A 24,215-nucleotide genomic window follows, 5' to 3' on the forward strand; every position below is an offset into this window, starting at 1 on the left:
ACTTTTGAGCCTGAACTCCATTTAAAATCCACTTCTTGCACTGGAAAAGGCTTAAGTAATTCATACATAACTCTTTCCATTACAGCCATAATTTTCTAGAGCTCTGCCTGCTGCAAGTGTTGAGTCAATTCAAAGCCTGCTGACCTATATACATGAAATAGGGCCACTTGCACCACCTCCACTCATCCTGCTTCACTCTTAATTTCATTGAGAGTCCTCATTAATTTCACTCCTGCATTTCATTTAAAGATTTTAATGTCCAGTGAGTTATCTGCATGCATTTCTTTTTGGTATTTGCTACTTATTTACTGCCTTTGCTACTGTGAATAACTTTACTATCATCAGCAGATGTCATCTCACTGTTGAGCCCTTTTCATGTCATTTATGAATTCATTGAACAGTGCTGGGAACAGATCCCAGCTCAGATCCCTGTGGAAAGAAGAGCTGAAATGGCACCAAGTCCTGCCAAAAGCAGAGTGGGTTTGCCCACTTCTGCACGTGGCGCAGCTGAATTTGTGGTAAAATCCCTGTGCTGTTTGGGTACACTTGTAAATGTGGAGTCACTGTAAAACATTTGTAGGAATGGATAATAATATGTCAGATATAATGCCATTCTTCATCACAGGATCATTAAGGTTGGAAAAGACCTCTAAGATCACCAAGTTCTGCCCTCAAGCACCACCATATTCATCACTAAGCCATATCCTCAAGTGCCATATCCATGCAGTTTTTGACTCCACCACTTCCCTGGGCAGAGTATTCCAGTGCTGCCTATTTATAATTTCAATTTCGAAATGTAGGGTGGGCAAGGGATTCACCTTTTTGCATGACTGAGGATGATGTTTAGTGTTTAAAAGGTCCACACTTGCTTTGTTCACAGCATTTTCCATTTTCTGAGTTTTTAGACTCAAAACCAACTTGGTTGGAACCTGCTGGTTTGTCACCTCTCTGCATTGCCAGTAAATATTGAATAAGGGAAATTAGGTAACAGAATAAATCTCCCCATTAATAAATACATGGTTGTTTTAGAAGATTAGGTGTAGAAAATTGCCTGAGACATAGAACTGCTACTTGCTCTTGTTCTCCAACATCAATGTAGAGAACATCTAATGTTTGTAAAACTGGGCCTGATTTAAAGGATCTGTAGCATAAAATAACTTTTCCAGTGGTGTCTTGCAGCTACAGCTTTGGGAAATGGAGAGTTGAGGACATGGAAGTGCTGTACAAGTGCAGTGTCCCAATGTCCCACTGCTGCTTTCTCTCACCACCTCTGTTCATTCCTAATTACTCCTGAAATTCTCTTTGCTTTTCACTGCTCCTGTTGTCAGCCACTGTGAAAACTGTATATTCACAAAGCTATCTGCAGTGACTTCAAGGTCTCTCCTAATCAGGAAAAAAGCTAATTTAGAACCCCTCATTTTCAGTGTGTAGTTGGTTGCTTTTTTCTATTTACAGGGCCTTAGAATTAATCTATTTGAATTTCATCTTCTGTTTTCTCCCCCAGTCACGCTGTATAACTAGCTGGAAGAAAAGACTGAGGATAACTGCTTTGATGCATTTACTGGTTTATCTGTAATAGACCTGTGACCTCACAGTGTGTCCTTTTCAGCCTAATTTATTGTTCAGTTAAATGAGAGAGGTTTAATTCCAGACCTGTACAGGAGTCTGTTTTTTTGTGTGTGTATAAGGGTTTATTTTCTCTGCATGTAAATTAACTGTTGATTAATAAGACCCTTCCTCCTTTCTGCTCTACAACTGAGTTTCCTTCAAGAAAAAATTTTTAGGGACTCCCAATATCCACGGAGCCCTTTCAGAGCCCTCCTGTCTGTGACCTGCAGATTGCAGCCCATCAGTTGGTATTGTTAATAACTTGGTTTCCTTAGAAATCTGGCTGTGTCCACGTGCTCCTGGCTGTGTAATTCCTGGTAGGCTTTGGCAGTGAGCAATGCTCAGCTTCCCGGAGAGGATCCTCTTTCCTGCTCCTCTCTGCAGGCAGGCGCCAGAGCTGGAACTTCCCTAAACTGTTACGTCCTGAAATCTGAGTTCATCTGGGTTTTCATGTGGCTAAGAAGCATTTCTGAGGTTTTTTCCCCCTCCCCACAGCTTTGTCCTGTCAAGCCTTTTATCTTTTGTCACCTACTGGCCCAGCAGGCTTTCTCATAAGCTTCACCTTTCTGGTGCATTTGATAAAATTTCCTCTTAGCACATCAGTTCTCAGTATTTTTTTTCCAGTTTAAAATGTTGCATTTAGTTTGTTAAAGTCTTTTTTTTTTTTCCTGGAATCACAGTATGACTTCTCTTTTTGAAGGACATACTTTTGAACGCTTTTTTAATATTGTTCTTTATTTTGTTTTGTTTTAAGTTGCACTTACTCTATTCTTCCATATGCAATATGGGGTCTTTAGCAAGCTGTCATCCCCTTGATACCTTCCCCTTTTTTTGCTTATTCATTTTAGTTTTCTTTATAGCGGTTTCCTTGTTTTTTTCATCACAGAATGCCTGAGCTTACTGAGGACCTGACTAAGGTCACCTGGTCCAACCCTCATGCTCAAGCGGGGATTTTTTTTAGGTGCACAGCTAAAAATAGAGAAAACTACTGTTTCAAGTACTGAACTTGAGTGCTTTGTAATCAGTAATGCAGCCACTCTTCAGCAGTGAAGATCCTGTACACAGGTCAGGACTGGGTCAAGTTCTGCCTCTGGTGTGGGTTTTTGGAGTTGTTGGAAGGAGTCCTAATTAATGGTGTCTAAAAACGCTGTGTTTACAGTACAGTGACTACACTGAGAATTTATCCACCTCCAAAATCCTGCAGTTTGGCCACTTCAGCTTCAAGAGGTGATGTTTGATGCTGATAACTATCAGGTACCTTCATGGGGCTGGGAAGTTTCAGAACCACACAATGGTTTGAGTTGGAGGAGACATGAAAGACAATCCAGTGCCACCCCTGACATAGGCAGGGACACTTTCCACAATCCCAGGTTGTTCCAGTCACTCTTCAACCTGGCTTTGGACACTTCCAGGCATGGAGCATTGTCTGGAACTGGGAAGTCTCTCTGTGCTGCTGAACTTGGTTTTGTGTCTTTTCTTTCTTACTGTGCTTTTGTTGGAAGGGAGAGGCTTTGAGGTTCATGGACTTCCATGCACTTTGAGATGCTCTTGTCAGACAAAATGACACGAGAAAGTATTTACCAGAAAATTTCTCCTTCTTGTGGCTCTCATCCTGCTGGAATAATTGGAGGATGCTGCCCCAGCCAGTGAAGTGGAACGAGCAGTTTAGTTCATCCTTCTGTCATCATCTCAGTGTGGTTAGATGAGCTGCTGTCTGCATTCCCTGAGCTGTAGAGAGGGATTTAGACACCCAAAATCCTCTGAGACCCAGTGCAGGTATTTGAAATGGAGTGGAATAAATTCCACCCTGGTATTTCAGTGTTCTGAACTGGCCGATGTTTTCACTTCTGTAGTGTTTTTTTCAGTCATGATGATTAAGAAATTTGTTGCTTGATTAAAAGCAAGGAGAAGTCTTGCAAAGTCTCTTTGGGTGAAAGAAGTTACAGGTCTGTGGGTGACCTAAAAATAAAATATGAGCAGAATTTTAAATCACATATAAAGATGTTAATAAAATAATAGTGATTGCAAGGAGCAGCTTGGTTTGACTTGAGTGCTTAATACTTTCACCTATTTTTCCTCATTCTTATATAAGTAAGTGAAAAGTTTGCAACTTGGAGATGTACTCAGAGGCTGTATTTCTAGCAGTATATATTCCATTTCAGAAAGCATGGGGTGACAGAAAAAGGGGGAATGGATTCAAACTGCAAGATAGCAGTTTTACGTGAGATACTGGGAATAAATTCTTTACTGTGAGGGTGGCACAGGTTACACAGAGAAGCTGTGACTGCCCCATCCCTGGGAGTGTCCAGCCTGGGATTGTGGAAGGTCTCTCTGCCCATGGCAGGAGGTGGGACTGGATGGGCTTTAAGGTATTTTCTTACTGAAACCATTCTGCAGTTCTGTGAAATGAGGAAAAACCCCTGCATACTCAACAGAAGAAACTGGGTGAGATTAATCTGCCTTTAAAGGTCAGGCTGAATTTTTGTGCTGCCACTTTCTGTTCATTCCGTATGGTCAGTGGCAGCATCAGTTGAGCTGTTTCTGAGTTTTTAAGATGAGTTTGTGTCTGGACTTATTCACACACTACCAAGAAAAGGAAAACCCAAAAACCCAAACCCAGCCCTGAAGCAGGTCTTTTTAACTTACTAGTTGTTAGTGGTTGTTCATCCAAATAAAGGACTGATCTGACTCGCTGGAAATTTTGTGGTGCTTTACCCTCATTATTACGAGATTGCAGGGCTCAGGTTTGTGTGGGTGAGTGGGCAGTCCTGCCTCAGTGTGCAAGTACAGACTCCTCAGCAACCTCTGGGCTGAGGTTGATGAGCTTTTTCTGTTCTCTCTTCTTCTGTCTGTAGTAGCTTCCTCAGTTTTGGGCTCTACAAGAATGCAGACTGGTCTAAAAACTATGTAGATTACATAATGTAGGGCTGGAGTTTCTTCCAGCTGAGTGTTAGCTGATCTCGGTTTCTGGCAGGTTTGAAAAACTCTTCTGCCCACCAAACCTTAGAGCAGGTGTTTGCTTCAGCAGTGGCATTTGCTGGTCTCGTTGTTATGTTAATTTGGGGAATGACAGGATTTTCTGGAGGTCTGAAGGATGCTGAGAGCTCGGTGTTTATTTGTTCCCATCAAATAAATGTGGATTGAATGCAAATGTTCAGGGATGGTGTCAGGACAGAGAGGGGTGTTTTCAGTTAATGTCTGCCAAGAATTAAGGAAAATTAACACAAAATTCTTGTGGTTTGGGACAATTCTCAGTGGAGGAGTTGTCTGCTCCACAGATGGGGCTGTGCAGAGTACTTGGGATAAGTGGTTTGAAGCAAGGTATGTGTACAATTTGCAGGGGGATGTTTCACTTTCTTTAGATATAGCAATTTTTAGTTAGCTGTTGGGTACTTATCAAGGGGAGGACCCCACAGTGCTTACTTAGGCAGAAATCTTATTGAAATCAATGATAAGATTTTGTTGGTATCCAGGCCTGAAAAAGCCTCTGCAATCAGTGAATAATGAGCTTGGTGTTTACTCAGAGAGTTTGTTTCCTTCAGGTTGTCTATTTTCACCTTCTGTAAGGTCCTAAGGTTATTTCAGGAATGATGTTTCTGGTATTGTCTATTTTAGGCACTTGACGTGGGATTTCAGACTCTGCTGAGGTGTTGGCAGTGGTACAGCATGTGGCTGGTTTATGGTAACTCCTGCTCAGATTTGTCATGCAAATACAATCTCTTCTGCAGGTTTTCAGAGCTCTGTTTCCCCTGCAGCTGAGGGTTTCACCTGATCAGCATTGTGAAAAGTGACATCCCTGTTATCCCACTGGATTAAGATTAATCTCACCTGCGTATCTGATTTTTAAAGTGGGATGAGCTTTATCCAGCATCTCCTAATTGTTGGAATAATTCCAAAAACTAAATAGTAAGATCTTATCTCCTTTTTGTCATCATGGTTCTAAAGAGGGAACTTGAGCTTCCTTCATAGTTGTTATTTCTTGGTGTTCTGCCATAAAAAGCCCATAACAGTCTAAAGATAATTGGGCAAAGGAAACTTGGTTCTGGATGTGGAGGGATTTTTTTTTTTGTTGGTAGAAGAGCATGAGCATCCTAAAGATGTAAGTGAAACTCACTTGAAAAAAAACCCAAAAACTTTATTTGGTATATAAGCAGTTTTTTAGAATGCTGCTGCTCCTCCTTGAAGCTATTCCAACTGAAATACACACTGCCATATGCTGCTGGAATACCAGCACACGAGCTGGATTAAAGTACAAATGAGCAGAACTGCAGTTTGAGGCTTTAGTTCTGCAGAGGGATCCAAAATGGTTCCCTTTGTCACTCTACTAAACACCTAGAGTTAGTTTCACAACATGCCTTTGCAAAACATTTCAGAGGCTTTGGGTCTGAAACGAGGATGAAGAGGTTAAGAGGGAGTGTGAAGGAATTTTTCCAATATTTTTATCTTAATCTAGGAGGAGGCACAGGTGACGTGATGCCACTGTACCACCTGTAGCAAATAAAGAGATGGGAAATTTGTAAGCAGCTCAAGAAGCTTGGATACTTCACTGGACATCCAGCTATCCTTTTCCGTGGAATTAATCAGATATTTGGTAGCTTCCAGAACTGTAGCCATAGCTCCAACTCGTCTCTTCTGCTGCTCTTTACTTAAAATAGCTTTAAGACACCAATATTTAAGTGTTAGCTAGGATTTGGACTTTTTAATGTGTGTGTTAATCTTCTAAAATCTGCTTTTGTACTGTAGGAGAATTTGTGGACCTTATAAACAGCCTTTGTAATTGGGAGCACATAGTTTAGATGCCTCATTTTTATGTTTTACATAGATACTTGCTAAGGAAAAATGCAAAGTTTCCCAGCTAGTCCTCTCCTGAAAGTTGTTTTGAGCCAGAGTAATGATGAATAATAATGAGCAATAAATTAACAGAGCTTTATATTGCTGTCATTACATGGGGAAGTGCTCCTGCTGATTTTATTCCAAATGCTGATCCCATACTGGTTGATGCTGTGATATTGGGAGGAAACATCTTAGTGTGATTCATGTGTTTTATTAAAGCCATAGATACTTATTTTAATAAAAACATCAGGTACTTGTAATCTGAAAAAGGCTGGAAAACTGTGATGCAAACTAGTTCTCTTCTCTTCTCTTCTCTTCTCTTCTCTTCTCTTCTCTTCTCTTCTCTTCTCTTCTCTTCTCTTCTCTTCTCTTCTCTTCTCTTCTCTTCTCTTCTCTTCTCTTCTCTTCTCTTCTCTTCTCTTCTCTTCTCTTCTCTTCTCTTCTCTTCTCTTCCTCTCTTCCTTTTCCTTCTTTATTCTTTTCTTTCTTTCCCTGGATAAAGAAGACCTGACAGGAATGCATGGAAATGACCAACAAGATTCCTCACCAAGTTTTCAGGAACAATTAGGCTACTAGTATTTCAATAATTGATAATTAATGAGACTTCATAAATAACACTTCGAGTTCTTTTTACGTGCCTGCTGGGGTTTTTTTTGGAAGGGGGAGGAATGTCAGACAAATTTCTGGCGTTTCTGTGCTACCTTGGAGACTAGAAAATGTTTCATTATTGGCATATGAGATTCTTATGTAACTTGGTAATTCTGGGAACAAGAATTTTCAGAAAAATGCTGAGCAGTTCAAATCTCCTCGTAAAATTAGAAGATTTAAAACCACTGTGCTAAATACTTCTGTGATAAATTCCCCAGAAATACGAGTATTCCAAGCTCCTGGAATGCACTAATTTTTCTAGGATTGCGTCCTTAAGGGGTTAAAACTCCAAATCCCATGGAGTGAATGACACACTGGCAGTTATTACATAAACCCAGTGTGTTTGCTTTTGCAGAATATTAAATTGGGCTGCACTGGAAGGTGAGGAATTGCTGCCTCGTGGCACCAGGAGCAGAGCTGGTGCTGCTCAGGATGTGGTTTGTGTGTGCAGCCCCCAGCACAGGGCAGTGTGAAGGAGGTTGCCCTGATCTCTTACTGCTGTCAAGAGGTTTTTTATTTGTTTTCTCCAAGTTCAAGGTCTGTAATTCTAGTGGGACAAGCCAGGAAAGGACTTGCCCTACTTTTTTCTTGTGTAAAACAGTGTGGCTTATCTTATCCACTCTCTTCAGAACTCTTGTTATATTCCATTGAGATGGCTTGATTGAATTTTTTTTTTCCAGTATAAAGTGAAAATAGTGGTTTGGTAGTGTTCACACCTGCTGTGTGAATTTCCTGATTCTTAAGTGGATTAGAAATTGCCATATTCCATTACCTTCTTGAGGGCACAGATAGTCTGACACAGGAATCCACTGATTTGGGATGACTCAGAATTAAAAATGAGTCATTTATGCCTTACTTGGTTTAATTTTTTTTTTGACTTACAGAATTAGAAATAAGCAGGAGTTCAGAATCTATATACTTTATTTTTTGTGTCAGGAGACGATCTTCCTTCATTAGATTATTTCTTTCTGTGTTTTTCATTTCTCAGGGCTCATTTGTGGTATTGGCCAGTTTGTTCTCTTTGTTCCCTTTTCCTCACGGAATGCAAGGTAGAACAAGTACATCTGAAAGTCTTATCTTTTCCTGGATTACTGTACTGGGTGTGCTGTGCACGTTGGTGCCTCCAAGTACTGTCTAAACTTCATTCAAAAATTCAGGTTCAGGAGTTGCAGAAGGGGTGGCAGTAAAATGTGTTTGGATGATAGAAGGGCTGGAAAGAGAGAGCTGTGTCATGCAAGCAGCAAGCATGTCTTTAGTCACTCCTGTTAAGTGCTTTTCTGGCTAAGCTAGTGTCCTCTTGCATAAATTCTCATCATATTCTAATAATACACAATCAGAGTTACCATTTACTTTCCCCCGAATTAAGGTCACACATTCTCTTTTTTTTTCTCTCTTTATTTTCCATGTTACTTCTTGAGGTAATGAGGTGCAAAAAATAGCAAATCAGGCATTTTCCATGCCTGTATTTTTGCAGATAAGTTTACCAAGGAGGAAAGCAATCTATAAAATGCTTCTTTCAAGGCAGGGGAGCACAGCTGATCTTGAGGCAGAATAATGCAGTAGGCATTACATAGCAGTAACAATACAATTAAACGTGAAAATTAACTTCAATACTAACTTCAGGATTTTTATTTTTTAGTAAAAGGCAAACAGCCTTAGGACAAGGGAATGATGAAAGCTGGAGGAGAGTAGATTTAGATTGGATATTAGGCAGAAATTCTTGGCTATGAGGGTAGGGAGGCCCTGGCGCAGATTGCCCAGAGAAACTGTGGCTGCCTCACCCCTGGAATTTTTCAAAACCACGTTGAATAGGGCTTGGAGCAACCTGGGATAATGGAAGGTGTCCCTGCCCATGGCAGAGTGTTGAAATTGGATGGTCTTCAGCGTCCCTTACGTGCCAAATTATTCTGTGATTCCATGGAATTTTTAGAATCATGTCTCTATATCAAACCTATGTGATTCTCTGTGAAAGAAGATAAGAATTTTTCCTCAGAAGTGCATCTTGGAGTGCTGTTAGAAGCCCTGCCATCCTAAAACACCAAGTAATGCTAAATATTTAGCACTGCTGTTGCTAAAAAGCAAGAAGTTACTTCCAGTTCAAGCTTGTTTCCCTTCCAGCTGTAATATCTTGCTGTGCCTTTCTCTCCAAGGATCGAAGAGCTGTTTGTTACTTGTCATATTCACAAAGTACCTATGAAAACAAGGTCAGGGACTCATCTCCCTGATGCAGGAGACGTTTGGCCTGGCGTCACAGAGTCTGTATCCCAGCCAGACCCAGTGTTTTCCAAACTCTTCCCTGAACACTTGCCAGTCCCTTGGCGTCTCCGCAGCGTGGGTATCAGAACTGGACGTGAAGTTCTAGCCTAGAACTCAGCTTGATTTGTTGCACGAACACAACAAATCTGATGTCATCAGCCAAGCCCTTAATGTGAATTTGCCCTGCACTGGATGTCCCTACCAGAGTGATTCAGTACGGCTGCTCCCCAGCCCTTTTCCTGGGAGAAAGTGTCCAGGTCATGGAGGAATAGCCTGAACTCCTTCAAATCTGGGTGATGTTGATTTGTTAGGATTAAAATCAGCTGTTGGATTAAAATCAGTTGTGTCAGGATTAAAATCAGTTGTCAGGATTAAAATCAGTTGTTGCCTTCTACTGCTGTCTCACTGTGGACTGTTCACTGTTTCCTCTGCCAATTCTTCAGTTATCCACAAACTTAACTCTCAAGTATTTTTATTATTATTGTGTAGATGGTGTATAAAATTTCCAGGGCCCAGTCCCATGTCTGTTCCTCCTTCATGCCACCCATTGCTCTCAGAGGGAAGCCGCCATCCTTTGCAAGAAAAAGCAGTTACCAGCTCTGGAAAAGATGAGAGGACTTGGGTATCCCAGGTGAATATTCTTACGGACAGAATGAGTCATTTTTGTGTGGACTTCTGACATGTGGGTGAGTGAATCATCAGGTGTTGAACAGATTAATCTTTTTTAATAGGACATGCACAAGATAATGTTTTTTCACTGAGACAACTTGTAGCTGCCTAAAGACAGTATTACAGAGGCAGAAATACAGTGATGTTACTTTGGAGTATGATACCTTGGGAGATGATCCATGAAACAGCCCAGTGTTGCTTTTCATAGTTCTTGGTGTGCCTTAAGTGGTCTTTAAAGAATTGTTAAGAATAGTAGATTTTTGGCAGGGGAAATAATTAAAATTTGACTGATAGTTGCATAAGAAATTGGGCGAGAGTTTGACTTTCTGATGTGCTTGTGTTAGCAGCTGTAGGTAGGTTGTGCTTGTCTTTTCCTGGTGATAGGGCAGGAGGAAGTGGCCTCAAGTTGCACCAGGATTTTAGTAAAAATTTCTTCACCAAAAGGGTTGTCAGGCCCTGTCACAGGCTGCCCATGGCAGTGGTGGAGTTGCTGTTCCTGGAGGGATTTAACAGATGTGACACATGGGGACATGGATTAATGCTGGCCTTGGCAGTGCTGGGTAAATGGTTGGATTCTGTGATCTTAGAGGGGTTTTCCCAGCTAAGTAATTCTGTTTAAATTTGCACACCTCATGATGTTGATCCAGCATGTGTCAAGAGCATGTGGAAAAATAAAACCTTGTCTTTGGTGAAGAGCTGTGCCCAAGGCCCATTTTGGTAGAGAAAAAAAGAAAAGGCTAAATTTCTTAGCTTGTCTAAATGTTGGGGATTTTTTTTCAGTCCACAGCGAAGTTCCACTATCCAGAATTATGCTTAGTGCTGGGTTTTAATGAGGTCTAAAAATGACAGAGCAAAACCGTCTTCCTGTTATGGCTGATTTAGGATAGGAAATGAAGTATGACATTTAGCCAGGGGTTGGCAGGGTTGAGGGCTTCAGTGAAAACTCACCACAAGTTTACGTGAAAAGCTGGTGGTTCTTTCCTAGAACTTCATTTAAGGTTTAGTTTTGTACCAGCACTGTGAGCTCAGGCAGTTTTCTTCAGGTTTCATTGGAAAGCGTTTCTCAGTAGGTGTCCTTTAGAGGGTTTTGAAGGGATAAAAATTATTTTGGAGAGCATTACGTGGACAAAACAATTTTCTGAGCAGCACCACTTTTTGCATAAATCAGGACTACAGGCTAGAAACACATATTTTGGTCACCCAAGTAAATTTGAAGAGAGATTCCTTCATTGCAAACGAAGGTGCAGATGCATTTAGAGCCTGACCAAATCCCTGTACGTAAAAGCATCTTCATGCTTACAGACTTCTGAATATGGATTTCGTATAGAGTAGAAGGGTTGAGCACCAGGAGTGCAATAATAATAAAAAAACACAACACCACCCCCACTCTTCACACCCCCCCCTTCCCAGCTGTCTAGCTCAGTGAATTTCGCACCATGGTTGCAAGGCCAGAATGATTATGAATTAGGGTTAGCACAAAATCTTAGCTATTTGAAAATTTTACAGCGTTTTACTGTAATGTAAAGGGTAGAATTTGTCCAGAAATCAAATCTGAAAAAGGCCCGAGGTCAGGGAGGTCTTACTTTGAAAACCCAATTCATTGTGACAGAAAATGAGATTTTTAACCTTGTCTTTCAATCAGAACAAATTGTGCCTTGTCCCCTTGCCCTTTGCCATTTGAGTTCTCATCAGTTCTGCACTCCTTCAAGCCAAGATCCGCATCCCCCCTTGAAGCACATTAAAAATCTTGGGGTATAATCAGTGTTTTTTGACTACTGGTTCATTTTTGATCTTTTTTCTGAGTGTCCTTGGGCAAGGCCCCAGGCTGTCATGACCAAATTCACAGGAGGTGCAGGCTATGGTGAGGTTTTTTTGAAGGCATTACGCTGTGAAGAGACTCTCTGAGGGAGTATCTTTATTGTGGTAAAAGTCATACAGCAGGTTTTCACTGTGATTGCAGCTTCAGCATAGCTCACCCTAATTTAGTTAGCCCAAGGCTACAACATACTGCTTTTCAGGATTCTAGAATGGCCATTAATGGGAATTTGCTGAGAGTGGGTGTGTATGCCTGAAGGAAAGTGTGCATAAAAAATTAAAGCCTCCTGCTTGTGATGGTAGTTGGTATGTGCTGTTGTCCTTGATCTAACTTAACTGGGTGCTGCAGGTGAGAGCAGCTCAGCAGTTCTCTAAATAAGTCACTTCAGCCTTGAAGTCTGCATTTGATAAGATTTTCTTGGCCTCAGTAGTGTGCAGCTGGTTCTTACAAATGAGTTTTCATCTGTGTGCTCAGTGATTTACATCCCTGCATACAGAGAAGTGTCTTTGCTTTATGGATGGCAGAGCATACATGGCTTTCAACTATCCCGTGGTTTCAAATATCCTTACACACAGGTGGTGTTTAATTATATCTTACAGTAATTGGTGATGAAGATAAAAGTCCAGTATTCAATGCATGACTCCTTGCTCTGGCCAGTGTCACCTTTCCTTATATTGGCTTTTTTTCTTTTTATATGAAACAAAGGCAGGTTTAGATGGGATATTAGGAAGAAATTCTTCCCTCTGATGGTCCTGAGGGTCTGGCATGGGTTGCCCAAAGAAGCTGTGGCTGCTCCATCCCTGGAAGAACCCAAGGCCAGGTTGGAGAGGGCTTGGAGCAGCCTGGGATAAGGGAAGGTGTGCTTGTCCATTGCAGGGAGTCTGAACTAGATATTCTTGAAAATCCTTTCCAACCCAAGCCATTCTATGACTCTGTAATACTTAATAATACATGTTTTTTCAGACTGTTGCTATTCATGGCAGTATCAAGAGGTAAAAATGCTTTTATTGCTGCGGAGGAGTATTTATAGAAATAAGCTCCATCCCAGCTCCCTGCTTGCTGCCATGTTTTAAAGGAGGTGTGAGAGCTGTGAATGCATCCTTCAGGGTTCCAGGAAAGCATTGATGCTTCAGTCTGGTGAGCCAGAACACCTCGGTGTTTGTTAGAATTTAGTAACATCCCCTAGAAACAAGTCAGAGTTCCCCAAGAAATCCCAGACAGAAAGGAAAACCTGTGTACATGCAGGAGAAAATGTGGTTGCCACTGTAGATTTAACAGCCTGCCTTAATTCTCCTGAGACAAAGTGAGGTGGCTTGGTGGCTCTTCTTCTTCCCACTTCTTCAGCACAGCCTATTCCTGTGGGATTGTAGGACAGGAAAACTGCTGTGTTCCACAAGGCACTTCCACACAGGGCTCTCTTATCCCTCTCTAATTATGCTCAGTGTGGCAGCTACTGCTGTTGAGGACATGCTGCACTCATGGAAAAAAAAAATTGCTAGAATTTAGCTTTTAATTTATTTGTCCTCCCATTTGGAGAGAACACTTAATGTGATTTCGTGTAATAAAGCCAACTATGTGTGCAGCCACAGAGGTGATTTTTCTAAATTTAAGGTTTCCTTTGAATTTATTCTTATCTCAAATAGATTGGATTACTATAGGCTGTGTCAGCGTGAGTCACTTGTAAGTGCCTGTTAATCCAATAAATCTGAGCGGTTTCTTATGGAAATACTATTTTCTGATTTCTATTTATATGATGGTCCTGGTCTTGTTGAATCCACACTGACTTCACTGGAAATATCTCTTTGGAAAAAAATGGTACAATTTCCCATGCTAATGGAAATGGCAGTGAAGCAGTAAAATGAAAAATAGCCTCAAGAAATTAATAAATGGTTTAGAAGTTCTTTGTGTCACCTTGATTAGGTATTTTGTAGCAATACTGCCTGAAACTAAAAAGAATCATCAGAGGGTGTTGTTTTGTTCTGTTTGCTTTATGGGTTTTTCTCCCCAATTAATAATGCTGTTCAACCCTCCATACTACGTTTTTACATTACCCTGCAAGTTTTTTTCATTCACTTGTTGCCACTGCTCTACTCAGGGGTATTGGTGTTTGCATCACTTTGGGCATTAATTTCCTACCCATAACATTCAGCTACTGAAAACTAAATACTTAAGTGGAGAAAAGTAGCTGTTTTAAAATAACTTCAGCCTTTTTCTGTTTTACTTGTGCAGCAACTGGTATTCAGTGGCAGCAGAAGGCAAAAGCTTTGCTATGGTTTGGAATTTTTTGCCTGAAATAAGAAGGAAAAAATCAGTATAAGATATGTTTTTTCCAGCCTGAGATAAGTGTGCTTCTGTAGCAGAGAGGGAGGGTCTAAACACTCCTAAAAGCTGGCTGGTAAAATCTGGTCCTCGTTTGAGCTAGAAACTGCAGAACATAACAATTTATACTATGCATTGGGAATTTCTAGTGCTGGGGTGGGGGAAAAAATGCACTTACTGGAAATAGTTCGACAAAATTCAGTGTTTGTAACGCGTGTAACAGCACTGCTACTGTAAGGCACCACAATTTTCATACTCTTAAATTTGCTGGTATGTACCAAGTTTCCAAATAACTTCCTCCTCTCTGTCTCTGCCGTTGAATTTTCTCGTGCATGGTACGAGGGATGGGATGCTGAAAATCCCTGGATCTTTGACGTGTTAAGACAGACTTCTGTGGATGTTCACTGCCTGCTTGATGACACATGGAATGTTTATTGAGCCTGTGCAGTAAAATGCTGCTGAGGCAACTGGGTCTGTAGTGGAGGAGATGAGAAATTTTAATCCCTAGCTGGCATTTTGCAGAGGCAGCTCAAGACTGTGAGGTTGAGATTTTGGATGTCTTAGTGGTAGTTGTTTATTGGTAGCGACTCCAGATCCTGATTAATTGGGATTTCAGCTAATTTTGCCAGCTAAATATGACCTGGTCTAGTGGAAAGTGTTCCTCCCCATTTCAGGGGTAAGAAATATAGAATCTTGGAGATCCCTTCCAACCCAATCCATTTATGATTCTGTGATCTCTCCAGAAGATGCTTAAAAGAAATACAGGGGATACACAGAGACTTGAAGATATACAAGAATATCCAGAATAAAATCACAAGAGAAAAGGGAAAACAAAGCTGTGAGTCACATTGATTATTGAAGATAAGTCATTGGAAAAGCAGATACAAGGATACAATTTAAAATCAATGTAAAAGCACAGTAGAAGCACAGAATGGTTTGGGTTGGAAAAGATTTAAAGACTATCTTGATCCACCCCTGTTCCATGGGCAGGGACACTTTCCACTATCCCAGGTTGCTCCAAGCCCTTTCCAGCCTGGCCTTGAAAACACTTCCAGGGCTGGGGCAGCCACAGCTTCTCTGGCTAACAGTTAGATAGGGTTTATATGAAAATCTAAGGTACAGAAAAATGGATAACCAGCATTGCTAAGGAACATGAAAAAAACCTTGTGAGTACATGGGAAATTGGAGGAAGTTGAGGGAAAATGCAGGTCTCCTTAGCAGAGTGAAGATAATAAACCAGAGATACCCCACTGAATAAAACTGCTGAGTGTAACTATGTTTAATCATAGATCTTCTGAAGGAACCAAAATCCCTTTGGACTTGCTGTGGGAATAGTTTTCGTAATTAACAGGTTTCATTTGAAAACAGTGAATTGTGAATTTTCTCATCTGAGACCAGTGCAGACTCTGGCATTTTACTGGAAAAACAGGTGTGGGCAGTGTGTGTGTGGGTAGGCTGACTGAGAAGCTTGGATGCCAAATTTTTTAAAACACTGATAGTTTAAAAATCAGGAATTTATAAGTGTTTAAGTAAGTATATTTGTTGCAGTGGATTGGACCAAGTTGCTTCATCTCACCCAAACAAGCTGCATAGCAAAAAGAACAATGTATGGAGAGATGTGGAGAGTAAAGTTGTGGTCTGAAACAAACCTGCTGTTTCCTAGATAAAGCTGGTTTCTAAACCAGTTTTTATTTCATACAGAGGTTAAAATTAAGTTTTCTCTTCTACTAAAAGCACAGACCTGTTTCAAGAAAGGATTCTAAACCAAGAGAGGGAGGGCACAAATGTTTCCAGTACTGGGACATGGAAGCGTTTTTTGAATTTGTGGCCAGCAGTATGGCAGAAATTGCCAAGACCTGGGTTAGAAAGTACTGTTCCCTTTTAAACACAGACAGTAACCATAGAACCTAAAAAAGATAATTTTTTTGTGGTTTATGACCTTGTTGCACTCCCACAGAGTGGGAGAGAAAAGTCTCTCACCGCAGGTACTTGGGCATGTGAATAAGGAAGGCTGAGTTCACCCTGTAGGTTTGCTAGTTTATATGGAATCATGGAGTTCTTTGGGTTGGAAAAGACCTTTAAGGTCACTTAAATCCAACCATCAGCTTACCAGCACCATCATGTTCACCACCACACAATGTCCTCAATTGCTATATCCTTTTTTTTTTTTTTTTGAACACTTAGAGGGCTAATGCCTCCACCACTGCCTTGGGCAGCCTGTTCCAGTGCTTGACCACTCTTCCTGTGAACAAATTCTTTCTAATATCTAACATTACCCTCCCCTAGCACAACTTGAGGCCATTTCCTAAAATGAAATGCTCAGTTAATAGGACGTTTTAACAACAACAGCAACAACAAAATGACGCAGTCTTTTTGCAAACCTGGTGTTCCCTACGTGCTGCATACTCAAATGGAATGATGTATTTCCTTTTAAGAGCAGGAGATCCAATTTCTGTGCCCTTTGATGGGTTAGGTTTTGTTGCTGGCTGCTTATCAAACATTGAGAGCACTGCAGAGAGGGAAGTAGGAGAAGAAAAAAACCCAAAAAAGTAGTAGCAGAAGATGTTTTGGCACTTAGTACTTCTCTTGTAGAAGAGTTGTTTCCAGGACAACAAGGTTGATGGAGTTACAAAGTGAGTGTGTGTTTTCTTTCCTCTTCAGCTGGTTAATCAGTGAGGTAGGAAAACTTGCTTTGTAGGTGAGTTGGGTTACATCAGTTATTTTTAGTCTGCACTTGATTGTCCATGTGGCTCTTTTCAGCTCTTCAGGAGATACCTGGCATGCCAGAAATCACATTTGCTTTGTGGGCTTTTTTAAGGTCATACGGTATTTTTAAAAATGACAATCTAGACTATTAACAGCTCTTTTTGGTATTTTTTATGTGTTTGTTTCTCAAAGAAGTAAAACAGCTTTGTTGCTTCAAGTTTCAAGCTCATCTCACTGGTGGGTTGTGAGTTTCTTTCACTGTTTGCACAGAATTTTTCTTCTGTTGGTATAATACATATTTTTTTGTATATACTAATGATATACTGTCATGCAAATGAATTTGGAATAAATTAAAGTATTAATTTTCTCCCAGAGTATATTCAGCTGTAGGACTCCATTGTGAGATCTATTTTCAACTGGAGTTTGGAACTTGGAATAAAGCAGCACTGAATTAAACGTAGTTGCCAATTTTAAAGGGGCACAGCTCGCATAAAATCACACCCATCTCCAAAATATGTTGATCTATTTAAAATCTGGAGGAGTATGATGAAATCTGTACTTGTGTGGTTTTCCTTTGTATATTTGATTGTACTCTGAGTTTAATTTTTTTTTTGATTGTTTTATTTTCCCTGCACAACAACATTTTAAGAAAGAAATGCCTTTTTTTTTTTTGTAAAAACCACAAATATTGGCTGTGCATTTTAGAGGCAGAAATAACAAAAATAGTGTCCAGGTCATTAGTGAAAAACACACTCCGTAAAGCTCTATTGTTCTGCTAAATTAAATAGCTTCAAGTTTAAATGTGCCCCTTATAAATGAGTTGATGATTTCATACCCCCTAATGATACATGTATTTATTTCATACTGAGATTTTAGAATTTAGGATTAAGAGAACACTTACTGTGCATAGTTGTCTGATGAATTAATGAGATACTCAGCTTCTTGCTGCATGTGTTGGGGTTCTGCTGGTGCTGAAAGTTGGATGCCATGTGCTAAGACCTGGTGGTCACTTGAGAAAAATTAAGTTTTATTCTCCAAATCCATGATCCTTTATTGTTTTGGGAGAATGACATGGCATAAAAGCAGCCATGCTCAGGTGATCCTGGTGATCACTGAATTATTTCTGTATCCCGAGGCTTTCTAACTTCTTGGAAAGGGAAGGGAAGCAATTTGACAAATCCATGCTGGCATTTACTTGTTGCTTTGTTATCCCTTCCTAGCAGCAAACCATAGCCAGAGTCAGGATTCTTTCTGACTGGTGTCCTCCTCTTTCCATCTCTTTTTTCCTTTTTCTTTTTTTTTTTCTTTTAATACTCCTCCCCCGTTGCAAATTACCATTTCAGCAGAACAAGAACTGCACTGACCTTGAGCGATGAGATGCTCTGGGCTTCATTTTCCACTCTGTCCCCAGTTATTTAGTTACTCCATTATCTGGAGCAATCCAGTTCTTCATGGAAATTTGAGTAGCTCTTCCAGGTCGCTACTTAGCCTAGTAAGGGAATGAGGAATTCTTTTTTGCTGCTTCTGCTGGAAGTTTGCTAATTACGTGTGGTTAAATAGAGAATGTAGCATCAGAGCATTCTTTTTCAGGACAATACTCTCATAACTCCATTTAGATTTTTCTGTTTGTTTTTCTGGTTGCTTGCTCTTCTTTTGCTTCAATTCCCAGTAAGGTATTCTGGATATAATTTTTCTATTTCTATAGATTTGAATCCAAAGTACAGAACAGGACATAAGGAACAGCCCTTCCAGTATTCAGCTCCCACTGAAGTGTCTTAGGGTGCCTGGAACACAGGGGTACCAGGTATGACCCCAAACCAAGAGCAAGCCATCACCTCTCTGAATTAGGTGCTGCAGGCCAACAAGGAACCCTCACAGATCTAAGAAGACACCACAAAGATATCTTTGAGCAATAAAATAATTCTTAAAAAATGTTTATTCACTTTATCTGTGGCTACAAGGAATTTCTTTGGTCAACTCTGCAGTATGTTTTGGAATTTATTTCTAGTTTGTCAGTGTTATGCTGTAATCACCAAGCAGTCTCCAAGGTTCATCTTGATAGAGCAGTTTCAGGAATACTCTGGCAATCAAAATCAGAGAAACAGTCAAGAAGGATGGAAATATTTTCCAGTGTTGACTAGAAGCAAGCAGTAAGCTTGAAGCATTACTTAACGATGTAATGAGAAACGTCAGTTCAAGCAAGTACTTTTTTTTTTAACAGAATTTGTTTTCTTTGTTGTGTTGCAGAAAAAGAAATGGTGGCTGAGTTGCACAAGTGAACCAGGACAACGCAAAATTAAGTCAAAGAGGAATGCTCCTTTTCCTATTTTGTAAGTCTGTTGGTCAGCTTTTCTAGAAGACATCCATTTAATCATAAAGGCCATTAGTTTTCCTCGTTTCCTGGTTTGTGAGTGCAGTTTGCAGAGCTGTCTGGGTTCCCTGTTTTTGAGCCATGTGGCTCAACGTGAGGGGCACAAGGTGGATCATTTCTCTGGCTTTGTCTTCACTGTGTCAAGGTACAAAGGAGATCAAGGCTAGGTTGTGTCTTAATTACTGTTGTAGCTGTAAGGGTGTGAAGAGGAGAGGTTTGAAGGCAAGAAGGGCTGGAAAGGGATTTTGGCCTGCAAAAGTTGTTAGTATTGTCTGTAATATCAGGTGATGTAAAAGCTTGGACCTTACGTTGAGGGTGCTGTATTTTGGCTGAGTATTTTGGAGTACATTTAAAACACTTACTGTAAGAATTCATGGTTTGATGGGGCTTGGAGCAGCCTGGTCTGGTGGGAGGTTTAGCACAAGAGTTTTTCCATTTTGGTCAAGAGAGCAGCGTGTTCTTGAGTGGTATTTTGCATAGCAAGCCTTACAGACCATCTTCTGATTCACTTGTAGTATTCAGTGGCACATTTTAAAGAGAGCTGCTTCCAACTGTCTTGAACAGAGCGTGTTCTGTGTGACAGCAGCATCTACCCTGCAGTTGTAATAACAAAACCCAAGGTGCTTTTACTGAATCTGGTTTCACACCAGCTACCAAGTGGACTCATTGTAAGATGATGTGAGGTTTTCTATGTATTGACTCAACTCTGAAATATCTATAACTCTGCAAAATGCGTCTTGGCTTGTTTACTAAGCGAGAAGTGTATTTTTAATGCATAGGTTTTGAAATTATTGGTGACTCCAGTTTTTCTAACAGCCTTTGTGGGGTGTTTTAGTTAAAATTATTTTGTATTTTTATGGATGCCATTTTAATTTATAGCCATATCTTTTTTTTAAATTTTTTTTCTGTCAGAAAAGTTTTTAAGTAATTCTGCAGAGTTGGTTTTTATAGACACTCAATATTAAAAAAAAAAAATTAAAAAAAAGCGGCAGAACATGTGTCAGGCATCTGCAATTCCTTCAGCATCATGTTTTCCACAATGATTTAATAGCTATTGAGTCTCCTCAAATATCTTTTTTTCCAAGACCTATTTTATGGTAATAAATCATCTTGGCTGTTAAATTCTTGAAATGATTCAGTAGGACAATTGTTTCCTTAGCACATTCCCTGAGAGATCATAGATAGAAATGGAAAAGTCCTTAACCAGGTCAGCTTTTCCCTGCAATACTTGTAGTCAGTGCTGGAAGTGATAATGAAGTTGCCAACATTTGTTCAGGTGAACTGCAGTTGTCCAGTGTTCCCTGTTCATTTCTTCCTAATTTACAGTGAGTTTTCTGTTAGAGGTATTAAATTGCATTGAGAAATGCTGAGCCAGATACAGAATAAGAGACTTGTCATGGTGTGGTGGAACTTTTAATTTCAGAAAAGGTCTGTCTCAAAATTCATATAATGAATGAACTTACCCAAGACTTCCTTAATTTCCTCTTCCATTTGCACCTGAGGGTGGTGGTGGTGCAGTCCTTGGGCTAGAGGTTGATTTAATAAGTTTTCAGGTATGTGAGGGTGGTTAAGTCGTGATACCTGGTCTGTCAATCTCTGCAGGGTAGTCATGCATTATGTAACCCCTTGTGGCTTTCTGACACCTTGAAAAAAGGCTGTTTAAATTGGTTATTGCTTACTGGGGGCAGGCAAGGAGGTAATTCAGCCAAGAGTACATGAGGAATTCTCTGTATTAAATAGCTCATCTAGAACATCACATGTGTAAAGAAAAAGGAGATGTGGTTTTGGTCAAAACTCTGGACATCTGGAGTTCAGGGAAATAACCAGCAGGTGAGAGATGATTGCCCTTGACCTCAAGTGTGTATCTCTGTGAATTACTGCTGGTCTCCTTCTGTGATGTTTTCCAAGTCCATCAGATATGGCTGGAACCTCTATGGTTGCCCAGAGAAGCTGTTCCATCCTGGGAAACGTCCAAGGCCAGGCTGGATGGGGCTTGGAGAAACCTGGGATAGTGGAAAGTCTCCCTGCCCATGGGAGGGGGCTGGAACAAGATGGTCTTCAGAGTCCTTTCAAATCCAAGCCTTTTTATGATGCTTGAATCATCCTTTAGGCTTCATGCTGAGGACAGCAGTAAGTTTCTGGTGTTATTCACATAAACATTTCCTGAAAATAACCAGGCTCTGTGATCTGGGGTTCTTGGTTCTCTTTGCTGCCTCAGAAAAGGAAGCAAAGCTTTGCAGCTTCCCCAAGGTTTAGAGCAGATTAATGTATAAAATTAGATTAAATCTCTTACATTTGTTTTGAAAAAGGGAGCTTTGTATTCCTACAGGCCTTAGCTGCCAAATAGAGATAATTCCATTTTAACTGTGCATTTTCATCAGGTGCTTTTACTGCCAGGCATAAACCTTCATTTTTTTCAGTGATGTCATTTAAAATTATCCAAAATAACTTTTGTTACAGTCACAATAGAGAACAACCCCTGCATTTAAAAGATGGACTCCCAAAATTCCATCTGCCCTGTAGGATCTTGGCAGGAGTGCCCTGTGTCATGGCACTGTATTGATTCCAGTTCATGCCTTATAGAAAAAACCAGTTGTACCATGCACACAGACATATTTAGGGTTGGTAGAAGTATTTTCTGTCACAGCCCTGTTTAAATGGTTGGTTGGTTGTGTGAGGCTGATCTTAAAAGATGATCAGAAGCTCTTTACTGGCTTTTGGAAGCATGGAAGCATTTTGCTAACTCATATACCTTCCACAGAGTGGCTTTGTCATTTCTATTTGTCACTTGTACCTGTGAAGTGGGGGCACCAGGACTGCTTCAGATCTCAGGCACAACAGTAAATATTAATATTTGAACTTTTCATCAGTAAAAGCCCAATATCTGACCCCATGAGGAACTCACTCCTGGCTCATCTCTGAGCAAGTAGGTATCTTAGAGCATATTCCCCTTTACCCTTTAGGAGGGTTTGAAAAGAAAATTGCAGACAACAAAGGTAAAGAAAGCCATTTTCCTCTTCAGGTGTCCCTTTTCTTCTGAGGAGGTCCATGGGCATGGATGGCATGAAAGGAGACAAACCCTGAAGAGGTCAGTGAGGGGAGTAGCCATTCACACAGGCAGTGGGTATTCAGAGAGAAACTCTCCATTTGACAATGCTGTCTTCTAGATGGCTTAGAAACATAAAAACGCGAGTTGATTTTAAAAGAGAGCTTTTAATTTATGTCAGATGTGAAAGTACCTGTAAGTTTAATGTGTGCTCTGCAAAAAAAAAAAGGAGCTTGCTGAGTTCTTAGATTTCCTTTTTGTGCCGTGTCTCTGTGGTGAGGTGGCTCCACAGAGAAAACTCTGGCACCTGCATGGACACTGAGAACCTTTTATGTGTCTTTTGTGGGAGCAGTCCTGGTGCCACATGAGCTGTGTGCTGGAGTGATCTGTGTTACTCACTGCACTTCATGGGGCTAAAGGATGGTTTGTCTGTGTTTTGGATAATTGCCTCATCTCTGCCTGCAGTGAAGTGTATCTGCATCTGAACAGATAATACATAAAACGCGTTATACATTATATTAGTGTGGGAAATAGAAGCATCATAAATATATATATTTAGTAGCATCTTAGCAATTTCAATTTTCGTAGTTTCCAGGCAGTGTTTTCTCTCTTCATAGGATGGAGTGCTGCTTGAAATCTGTATTCAGTGTGCCCATATGAAAAGAAATTCGGCTTTAGATAAAAATTTAGGACTTTCTTCTTTTTTCCTGTTTTCTTGGCTCTGAAATACTAATTCCTTTTATATTGTATGTGTACAGAGGACGAGATAGTGGGTGAGATACGACATCAGGAAAAAGGAAAGTCTAAGCAGCCCAGAATTAACACTTAAGTCTATGTGGAAAACCTTGCTGGAGTGCAAAATGGATTTAGGTTTTTAAAATGAAAGAATGGTAGGACACAGAGATGGAGCCTGGAGATCTGTGTTGTTTGTGCTTCTCATCTGTTGCATAAGCTTGGACAAGCTGCTTTGCATTTTCCTGCTTCATTTCTCCTGTCAGAGATCTGTGTGTTTCACTTGCTGTTGGTAAAGCACTTCAGAATCTTGAATTAGTATTATCATGGACTTCTCTGAGCTTACTTAAAATCCATTTCCTCCTCACTTACTCTTTCCTAAGGACAAGAATAAACAGAAATTTCTTTTTTTCCCCAATGCTATGTATCGACTGATACTCTGCAGCTGCTCAAGGTCAGATCTCACTGCTCCTTTCTGCTGTCTGAGCATCCACCGAGCAGCTCCAGATCCAGAGTCCTGTTGGGTACATTGTGTTCCTAATTCTCTTAGGGACATAGTCTGTCAAGAGGTGTTTCCTTCTTCATTGTATTCAGCAGCTTAGATTTTGCAAACCTCCTGGTGTAACAGACCTTCACAGGCTGATCTTCCACAGAAATCAGCCGGAGCCTGGAGCGCTGTGTGCGGGTGGCTGACCTGGGTGATGCTGCAAACTCAGTTTGTGCCCCCCAGAAGCACTGCCAGGGCATCAGTGTTCTCTGCAGCATCCTCGGGTGTGTGGCACGGCAGTTCTAACCAGAGCACCTCCTCACCCCCTGCTCCTCAGAAGTGCAGGGCTGATGTTCCTGTGTCAAACTGGGGCACAGCGAGTGTGAACCTCAGTGCAGGGAGATGTTCTTGTCCTCAGGTGCTGCTGCTGCGAATACTGGGGTGAATTCAAGCGGGAATTAGAGGGTGTGGACGCCGTGGTTAATCAGGAAAGTGCATCGATCCTGCTCAGCCAAGTGTTTCAGAAATTCAGTTTTTAGAGTGTTAAATCGCTGCTGTTAGGAGAAGCCCCTCTCCAGTGAAACATCCCTGCTCAGAAGCAGCTGCCACACTGCTGGGCAGCTCTGCCTGCTCCATTTAAAACATTCCCAGCATCCTGGCAAGGATCCCAGGGACGGAGCTGAGGAAGTGGATGGTGTAAAAGCAGAGCTGTTTGGGCTTTTTG

General features: G+C 40.8%; 1 long non-coding RNA gene across 2 annotated transcripts in view; it reads left to right on the plus strand.

Annotated features, from left to right (window-relative positions):
- LOC135301518 (uncharacterized) overlaps positions 1–24,215 on the plus strand; it is a 102,325-nt gene that overhangs the window by 39,201 nt on the left and 38,909 nt on the right. For both annotated transcript variants that reach the window (XR_010363270.1, XR_010363269.1), the window contains exon 3: positions 19,103–19,185. This is a non-coding gene — a long non-coding RNA (uncharacterized LOC135301518). The remainder of the gene's footprint in view (positions 1–19,102; positions 19,186–24,215) is intronic.

Source organism: Passer domesticus, chromosome 5 (assembly GCF_036417665.1).
Source record: "Passer domesticus isolate bPasDom1 chromosome 5, bPasDom1.hap1, whole genome shotgun sequence".
In the NCBI taxonomy this organism is placed as follows: Eukaryota; Metazoa; Chordata; class Aves; order Passeriformes; family Passeridae; genus Passer; species Passer domesticus.